The sequence below is a fragment of the Aspergillus sydowii genome, assembly GCF_001890705.1.
Source record: "Aspergillus sydowii CBS 593.65 unplaced genomic scaffold ASPSYscaffold_5, whole genome shotgun sequence".
Lineage (NCBI taxonomy): Eukaryota > Fungi > Ascomycota > Eurotiomycetes > Eurotiales > Aspergillaceae > Aspergillus > Aspergillus sydowii.
This window is the reverse complement of record NW_024467863.1, coordinates 126,275-136,076: the sequence shown is the minus strand read 5'-3', so window position 1 is coordinate 136,076 and position 9,802 is coordinate 126,275.

The window sequence follows — 9,802 nt, the reverse complement described above, 5'->3', positions numbered from 1 at the left end:
CTGAGATTGGTTGGGATAGTAGCTCTCACTGACGGAATTCTGAGGAATGCTGTATTCTTGAGAGGTGGCGGAGTCCAAAGAAAGTCGGGCCTGGCCACCAGCCGGTAGATCTGCGGACGATGACGGCGGGCTCCTGGCTTCGTAAACAGGCGCAGACCCCGAGAGGCTGGTTCTGGCGCTGCTCTGGTTAGACGGAGCCGGCGCGTCTTCGTAGCTAGTCCGATAGGACTGGCCCGAGATCGGCGGCTGTGAGGCCGTCGGTAAGCTTAGAGCCGGAAGTCTGTCGCCAGACAACAAGGGTCTCTCTGCGGCGTGGTGGTTATACCAAGGAATATCAACAGGACCTCTGGTGTGGACCTGGGAGATCGACGGCAGCTCCAGTTTTTCGGTTTGCGAATAACGGGCCTAAGAAATGGAAAGAAAGTCGGGGCGGTTGAACGTTGGACTCGTAAGCGTCCCAACGTTATAATAAGTCTTTTGGGTTGTGTTTGTGTTTTTAGAATATCATGAGATAGGAAAGAGATGTCGAGAAGACGGAGAGCTCGCAGCAAATATGCAAAAGATGTCGTTCAGAAGTGCAAAGTGCAATAACGGAACAGCAAGAAAATAATAAAAGGCTCCAAATGGCAATGCGAAAATGCAAGGAAGAGCAATCGTGGCAAGCTTCGTGAAACGTCGTAACCGTAAACAGCGCTTTAGATTGCAGGCAAACGGGTCGAGAAATAGGCTGCAGTTGATGGTGGGAAATCTACATCCGAAGAATCAAGGAGCCAGACCACGGCAGAGCTTCAAGAGCAAAGACCAAGGGGTTCGGGACGTCAACAGCGGAAGCGCGGAATCATGGGTCTCGTTTCAAGTCGTAAGAACGGAGCGGGGAAGAGGCGACGCGAGGAGTATCCAAGCGTGAAGAAAAAGGCTGTTTGAAGTCCGCACAGAAACCAATGCGAAAGCAAAAGTGGCAAAGGGAGACTAATGATACGTATGCGTGCTGCAGCAAATTTTAAATCAGGCTCGTACAAGAGTCGTAACAGGTCGTAGCAAAGTTGTCGGGAGTGGCAAGGGAGCAGCTCCAGTGGAAGCGCGGGAGGGTCTAGAAAGCGAGCAAAGCAAGCGTGAGTCGAGGGATCATTACTCGTAGCACATGGACGAAGCGAAGCACAAAACGAAGAACGAAGAGAATCGATGCAGACGAGAAAGTGACGGAACAGCGCGAGTATGTATAAAAGCGACAAACGAAAGGGATAGATGGCGGCGGACCAAGGAGAAGAGCAGGAGGAGGTCGGTGGGGAAGGGAAAAATAGAAGTCCGAGGGAAAAGCAAAGGGCGAGAAGGGCAGGGGAGAGTGATCGGAGAAGAGAGGGGGGGTGGGAAGAGCAGGTCTGGAAAGAGAAAAAAGAAAAGGAAAAAAAGAAAATCAAAAAGCACCAAATCTCAGACAATAATTGTTCAGGGCGATCATGACCGAGAGGGAGCAAGCAGGCGGTAAAGGCAGCAGGCGCGTGAAGATTGAATGATTGCAGGAGCTGCAGCTGCGGCAGAAGCAGATCATACAGAAAGGTGGAGAGGAGGCTGGGGGAGCACAGCAAACGCAGTCCAAGCTTCGGCTGGTCTCTGCAGCTGGGAGTGAAACCGCGGCGGGGGCAAGGAACAGAAGGCTGAAGCTCAACCAGCAGCTCAGTCTGGAGGTGGCCTGCAACACTGTTCAAGGCTTGACGAAGGGATTGAGGGCTTGAAGGAAGGCTTGCTTTGAAGCAGAAAGTGGAGGGTGGTGGGAGGAGGGGATCAAGACTCGTCCCGTTCGGCTACCGCGTTTTAGCGGGAGGCTGGCCGCTGCCCGCTTGGTGGATAGCCAGGATGGCTGAAAGGCAGATACAGAGCAGAATGCTAGAAAGGAGGTGTTCCAGAAACAGAACCCCTTTGCAGACAACAGGAAAGGACGTACCGCACGTGTGAAGCACTGAAGCACTGAAGCTGGAGTTCAGACCGAGACCTGCTGCGCGGAGACGTAGGAGACGCTGCAAGGCAATTGCTTGCCAGAGATGCTGCTCTTAAGATCGGGCGAGGCGAAGAAGGAGAAAAAGAAAGAAGAGATCGAAGCGCTCTGGTATAACAGCACCGCCAGTCGAGCTCGTCCTTAAGAGGGTAAAAAGGAATCAAATAGTCGTCAATCAAACCCAGGTGTCAGCAATAATTCAACACCCAGGGATAAATACTCAGAGAGCAGCGGTAACTAAAAATTGCAAATGCAAATAAATGACAATCAAGTGGAGCCGCGAGGAGCGAGTGGGATTGACAACCGTGCGCTTTAGTGCCAGGCTTCCTGATGTTTCCTGACTGCTCAGACGGGAAAGAGCTGTCGGCTTGGCTCTGTCAGTGTCTGACTGTCGAGGGTCTGCTGTCTGGCGACTGTTCTCGCGCTGTGTTTGAGATTGGGAACCCCTACTGCTGTGTCAAGCTCAGACACGACGAGTTGTTCTCGCAACCGCCACCAAGCAAGGATCTCACCAGCCGCCGATCCAGCTCCGGCTCCAGGTTTGAGACTTTGAGGTCAGTCGTCACTGGCAGGCCCGCAGCGCAAACAAAATACTCCTAAATCTACTAATACTACTACCACGGAACCCAGGCAGCGCGGTTCCATGGATGCCTCACGGCTACTGCTAATAATAATACCATCTCAAAGCTAAAGCAAGACTGGCAGCAGACAAGACTGTTAGGACCGATCGAGCTGTAAGTCATTCGATCGTCCTCGGAGCTGGGATGATGCTAGCTCGTAGTGGATCATCGGTCAGTGAATCACTATTTTCCATACAGGCAGTCACAGACTCACAACTCATACTAAATTTACTCCGTCGAGAGTCCTCGCAATTATCGACAGCCCAGTCCGATCAAGATGAGTTCCACGGTCCGCTGGCTCCACGATGAACCCGGGGCCCACTGAACCTCGGAATGAGCTACCACGGACCAAGTACTATAGCTAATAAAGTATATCGTGAATTAAGTAATAAACAAGGGTTCTAACGACGAAGGGGGTTTTCTGGAAAGGTCAACCCAAGACATCAGGGTCAAATGGCGGTGACTTGTGGATGCGAAACAGAAAAAAAGCAAAAAAAAAAAAAAGGAAAAAGAGGTGAGGAGTGAGGAGTGACAGGGAAAGAATATTACAAGAATATTGGAAATGGAATAATAACAATCAGGCAGAGTCCTGTAATAATACACATCAATTAAGCGGCAGTGGGCGAAGGATTTCCTTCCTCAGACGATTCGGTGCTTTTTCCATTTCTTCTCTTCTTCGAAAACTCCGAAAATCACGCACAACGCACACGCTCTCTCTCTCTCTCTCTCTCTTTTTTTTTTTTTCTCTCAACGCTGAAGAAATCAGCTATGGAATGAGTATGTCATCAGTAATACAGTACTCCGTATTCTCGGAATCGCCGACTTCTGCTGCCCAGGTGTTCTTTTTGCCCATCGTCGCGCCCTCAGGATAGGAAGAAGAGCCAATGCAAGCACGCGAGAATCAACCAAGGAGGTTACACGGGCCAGAAGCAACCCAGCAGTGTGGCAGGGATTCGCGCAGCCAGCAGGGAAAATCAGTGGCCCAGAGTGCACCACGAAACCAGGTGGCGGCGATCTCCCAAGGCTCTGACATTCTTCTCCTTCTGCTCCCCAACCAGCTGTCACAACTCACTTGTCTCTCCCCCTCTGTCGCGTCTCTTTTCTTTTCTTTTTTTATTTTGTTCAAGTCTGGGAGGGAGGTCGAACCTCTCGTGACAAGAGGGTGGCTGATGAGTCCGAAGGAACGACGTTATGGCGGTTGAACAATAATATTAATTAATTAATCGTTGAATGGTATTGAGTTCTCCCTTGGTGAGCCCTTCCTTTGGAGAGATCCTTCCAACCTCATCTTCTCGGAATTGCCGTGCTACTACTGAACTGTACTGGTCCTTGTTTATCTCCAGCTCCAACAACAATTAGACCTGTCATGGCCAACCACAAAGTCGGTCAACAGCCAGCCAGCCAGCCAGCCAGCCATCACTTTGTCAGTTGCTAGTAATCCCTTCGCAAGCAACCATCAAACTCTTCTCGAGAGCGTGAACGGCTGCTTCGTCACATCGATAGTCCGAAGTCCTCAAGAAGTCGTCCCCATCAAGTCTAAATTCTCCGCCAATGTAGCCAGTGGCAGGCAGGCTGGTTCTGGGCCCTCGCCCGCGCATTGCCTGCGTCACTATTGGCTTGCTGCGTTTCACGAGACCTGCGTATGAACAGCTGTAGAACATCTCAGAGCTCTGTCGTGGATGTCAGAGGACCAGAGCAGCAGCTAAGCCGAAGGCACGATTAGCTGTCCGTGGTCTATATGTACAGCCGTATTACTTGCGTACATACATAGTACATATATGTACATGAGAGACATGCTAGTTCGACGACTAGGCTACTTGCTAGTACATGACTAAACGTAGTCTATCTGGCAGATGGCTGCGAACGATGCGTTTATTATTATGACTATTAAAATTAGTTTATGGTTGACGGTAGAATTAAGGATTGGCCTCCTCGCTTCAACCGGCCCGAGATAGAATTTGAAAACGGGAGGGCTATTAATAATTTTAAAATTAGTCGAGTTGGAAGAAGCGCTGAGGGAAAGAAGGTTGAGGATATGTACATCATTTTGTCGCGCTTCTTGCCCGGGTGTTAGTCGCAGGCTAACGGTGCTGGCCTCGGGGCTAGTCTCGCAGTTCCTGTCCCCAGTGGCTCCCTGGACTGTGTTATTTTCATTTAATCAAGTGACTGTATTTTACGTCCGACTCTCAGACGCCAGAGTGCTCCCCCTCAATATCATTCTATCACTCGGGGCAAACGAATAACGACGACAAGAATGCTGAGGCAGGCCTCACCGCTGTTTCGCACTGATACCTCTTATCTCATCGGCTGTATGAATTGTCAGTTGCTCAAAGTTGTCCAGAGGTGATAGGTCCGGAACCTTCTGCTGCATCCTGCCCCTTGCGTTTCCTCGCCCTAGTCAGTCTGTGCAGGTTGGGCTATCCACGACTCCAACAATCGTACCCCACCATCTTCCAACCCCCCCACTTTGCCTGTCTCTTCCGGCCTTTTCCCCCATCATTCTCTTGTTTCTCTGGAGTCGGTGACTGCCATCGAGTGTCGGTAAGTGAGAGACTTGCGTTAATTCGATGGCCATGCCTGTCTGGAATGTCTGCTTTGTAAACTTGCTTTTTCTAATCCCAGTCTCTTTGCCGGCGTGTCTTGGGGACAAATGCCTTGTCTGACATCTCGCCTCTGTTGGGGTCTGGATGGATGTCTGATCATGGAGGGTCCGAGCATTCGCAGTAGTAATACCGTGCACGCTTCGCTCCGTGGTGCTCTGTCGGACCGACTGCCCTGCCCTGTCCTGTCCTGCCCTGCTATGCTATGCTATGCTAGTGTCAGATTATCTTGACTCTCGTGCCCTGACACCCGGCCGCCCACCTTGATGAACTCCTGTCAGCACCCATGAGTCCAAGCAAACTATGACATACAGTAGTCCAGCCCGGCGTCAGGCCTTGCCTGTTGGCGTGCCTGCCTGTCTGTCTGCCGTTATGCACGCTTGACCCTTCCTGCACAGGCTGAAGAATCGACAAAGCCATCCATACCAACGACAGCTGCAAGCCAACCTTGGGTTTCCTTCGTCATGCTACATACTTTCCCGTGCGGACTTACTTTTCACTCTCAGCCGGACCGCCAGAGCAGCTTAAGCACGCTGCACGGAGCGGGCCGCCTATTACCTACCTAAGTCTCTTCCAGAGGGCTTCCTCTCTCCGTCTTGTTCTCAGTTCCCCACTCGAAAACACGGATGGAGATTTCACCGGCTGTGGATTGGAGGAGTGGCCCTTTGTCCTCGATTCTCAATCCTGGCTTTCGAGATTATTACAATTATTTCTGCGTCAAGCCTCAAAGAAGCGGAATACTACGAGTCATAATAATGGCAATGACAAGGATCAGAACTCACGGCGCTACCGACGGCCCGACGCCCGCAGCCGTCGTACATACAGCAGATCTTGCGGGGCTCCTCGCCGTCTCCTCATCTGCTGTGAGTAAAATGGCACGGGGCAGACTCATCATGGCAAGCGCTGCTGTCGAGCGCAATTTCATATTAATTGTCACCATCAAGAGGCCAGCGAAACCCCACCAGGAAAGTCGCCTCCGGATCGGAAGGAAGAGCCTAGCAAGTCGGGCTAACTCGAAGCAGTCGATGCAGGTGACCGGCCAGCGACGGACCTCAGGCCACGAACAAAGCCGAAAAAGCAATTGTGCCCTTAGTGCTCGGGCGATAATGATAAGAAAGTAAAGAAACCCACGGGTGACGGAACGGAAGGTCGGAAGAGGAATGGTCGAGGGACTGGATCTGGCCTGGGCAGGAGCACTAAGCAGGGAAGTCGTTGGTGGTCGAGCCTGGAGCCTGGAGACGTTGAAAACTTGAAAATTGCAAAACACAGCCTGGCTGAACAGTAGTGGACGGTGATCTTCCTTGCGAGTTGCGACCCTTGGCCCTTAGTTAGAGAGTTAGTTAGCCGCTGGCCAAGTGGCCATTCTCCCAAGAGAGGCCAGTCAACGACGGAGCTGGTTAGCAGATAGGAGATTGACAGCGCATCTCGGACTCGAGCGACTTCATTGGCCGCGTGCAGGACATCGCGAGACAGGCGGGTTAGCCTTGGAAGGGTTTCAGTTCGCGCCGTGGATTCATGGTGGGGCTGATGAGGCCCTTTATCCGCGATGTTCGGACTGCTGTGAGGCGCCGAGTCATGCCTCTCCGAAGTGACGAGTCTGACGCTGGGTGGTTTTGTCACTTTTGTCGCCTTGTGCCGCAGTGTCTGTTGTCCGGACTCCTCTCTGGAGCGCTCTTGCTGAATCCAGAAAAAAAAAAAAAGTAACCAAAAAAGAAAAGCCTCGTTTTCTTATTCAGTGTCACTGTCAACTTGTCAAGTGACAACCCCGGCAATTACCCGCGAGGTCTGGATGATGGAATGTTCCTCCTGACTCGTACACTGTCTTTTCCCCAGGCTGAAGTCTTGACGGCACCGTGAAGATGCGCGAGATACGGCTGTACCTGCAGCCCTGATGCGGAGCCTCAGTCCCTACAGCGCCTCTATACTCTCCTCGTCCACGCATACATACACCGCACATGAGCAAATCGAGATTCAAACCTACTAGCCGCCTGGGCTGGCGGTCCCGTACAGTAGCCTCGGAGTGCAGATTCTTATTCTGATGACAGAGTCCTTTTACTTGAAACATGAAACCCGGGGAGGATCTCGATCATGGATGCGCTCTGTGCTTGCCGCCTGGAGTTAGCGGGCTCAAACCAGGCAATTGCGAACTGCCCTGTCAGCCTGTCTGGGATTGGGAAAAGAAGGAATATTTTCCATGTCTGCCCCTGCGTTGTACCCTAGTCTGTGTGACACGACTCCGTACTTTCTTCGCCGGTGAGGACTGAGGGTATTCCAGGGAAGGTTGTTGTGCAACACACCAATTTTTTATTTTGTTTTAATTTTTTTTACTTCTTTTCTTTCCTTTTTTTACCCTTCCTTCTTTCCTTCATTTTCTCTTCTCGTTATGTCGTGATGCCGGTTACTCCGATAATCGTGATCTCCCGAATCAAGGCCGCGAAACTCGATGGTCTGTGACGGGCGAGCGCTATCTCGCCCGAGGGATTCAGTAAGCGCCAGCTCATCAGCCACGCAGCCAATGGCCGAACTCGACAGCATGATGGCTGTGAAGGACTTTTCCCGAAATCCTGACCCTCTTGTGGACGGTCTCATATCCCACCACCTCTCGAATTGTTTGAAGTTGACGAAACTAGCAGGAGCCTAAGGTGGTATATCTGCAAGCAGTAAATAACCTCACATTGCATCCAAGATAGAATTTGCCCGTGCACGACCCTGATCTCCGTCCCCCTCGTCTTACCGAGTTACCGTACATTGCAAATGCAATGCTGCTGCTGCATGGCAGCTTGTCTCCAGAGTCCAGAGTCCATCAACTCCATCAAACTTCCAGGCTGAGCGAGTCGAGTTTCAGTCTTTTACCTGTTTCCTGTTCTGTCTATTCCTCTGTTCCCCCTGCGCACGATGGTGTTAATATTGTACTCTTCCCCCATTTTGTGAAGATCAAAAGAAAAGTCTCCGTTCTGCATCATTGTCGGAGATTACCCTCGTATTTTGTGTAACGGTGCGACAGCACTGAGCTGTTTGTCATTGTCATTGTCATTGTCCAATCTGGGCATGACGGGGGAGGAAAGAGGGGCCCAGAAGAGGGGAGGGGCGATAAACCGATACGGATGAGGGATGGATGTTTGCCTGTCTCCAGTCATTCTCAGTTATCACATCCAAGCGGAGACTGACTGTGATGAGGTGGAAGCACACAGCTGAGACTCCGTCAGTCCGTCTTTGCCATCTTCTCGGTCTTCGTCCGTTCTCGGGAGGATAATGAATCCCTTCCAATCCCACCCACCACACCAACTCCTCGCCAGACCAAGTCAGTTGTCAGGTGCACGGACAGTCCATCTAGATCGAACCGGCCTGACTCTTCGAGCGCAGTCGCCCAGCTCCTCCTCTCTTGACTCTGTGGATGACTGTGTCCTCGGCGAATGAGCGGGCCCAGGCTCTTGCCGGGACGATCCATCGACTGGCCGGGAGAGCAACCACGTCGACGAGCTCGCCAAGTTGTTGTCCCCACTCCCTCAATCACGATCACACAGGGCCATCAATAATAATCACGATGACAATTATCGCCCTGCCAGACAGACAACAAGAATCAAATCAATAAGAATGATCGAGGAAGAGGAATTAAACTCAACCAAGTCAGCTGCTCTCTCTTCTCCCCTCTTCAGATCATTCAATGGCCTGGACTGGCCTGGCCGTTCCCCTTGGAAATTCGCAGACAGACCTGATTGACTGCTGACTGCTCGGTGAAAATGTGTTGGCGCTGTCTCGGCCTATCATCTCCCCTCAGTCCCCCCTCCTCTTTTCCACCATGTCAATCATCTCTTCTTTTTTTTTCCTTTCTTGTTCCTCGTCTCCGTCTCGTGTCCTTGAGAATTACTGTACAAATTTCACCCTTTTACCCTACTAGGTTAAGCTACTGCTACAACGATGAGCTAAGGAAGTCCAGTTCAGCCCAACCCGGTCGTAATTAGTTAGTCGACAGTAGTCGGGGATGACGACATGGTACGATGGTATAGTGGGCTGTGTGGACACTGGACTGTTATCGGAATGATTTCGCCTGCTGGGGCCGCCGCCGCCCGGGTGCGGTGGTTTCAGCTGCAGCGAGCCGTGCTGCATATGCATGGGGATCTTCCTGCTAAACTCTGAACTTCTGAATCTGGTTTTTATCGGGGCTGCACTATCTGCTTGCCGCTTGGGCTTGTGCTATGTACGTAGTAGTGTTGTTCTTGGTGTTGGAGACTTGGGGCCCTGGTTGAGGATTTGAAGTGGAGAAAGTTTGGTTTGGAATTTTACTGTAGATTTGATATGTTTAATGGGCAGTTTGACTGTTGGGTACTTGTTCAATAAATATATTTTGATAGTTGTGTCCTACTTTTGGTTTTATTTCGCACTTTTGATGTTCCTATGAGTCGTGGTGACATGTCTATGTGTAATATATATATATATATATATATATACCCTGAGATAGATAGTAGATATAGTAGACCTACCAATTATGCACATTATATATTTAATTAAATCAATTATCATAGTAGCGACCGGCTCATCTAGGGTATAGTTCGTACATCTCTCATAATACATGCAGAAACAAATGTAAC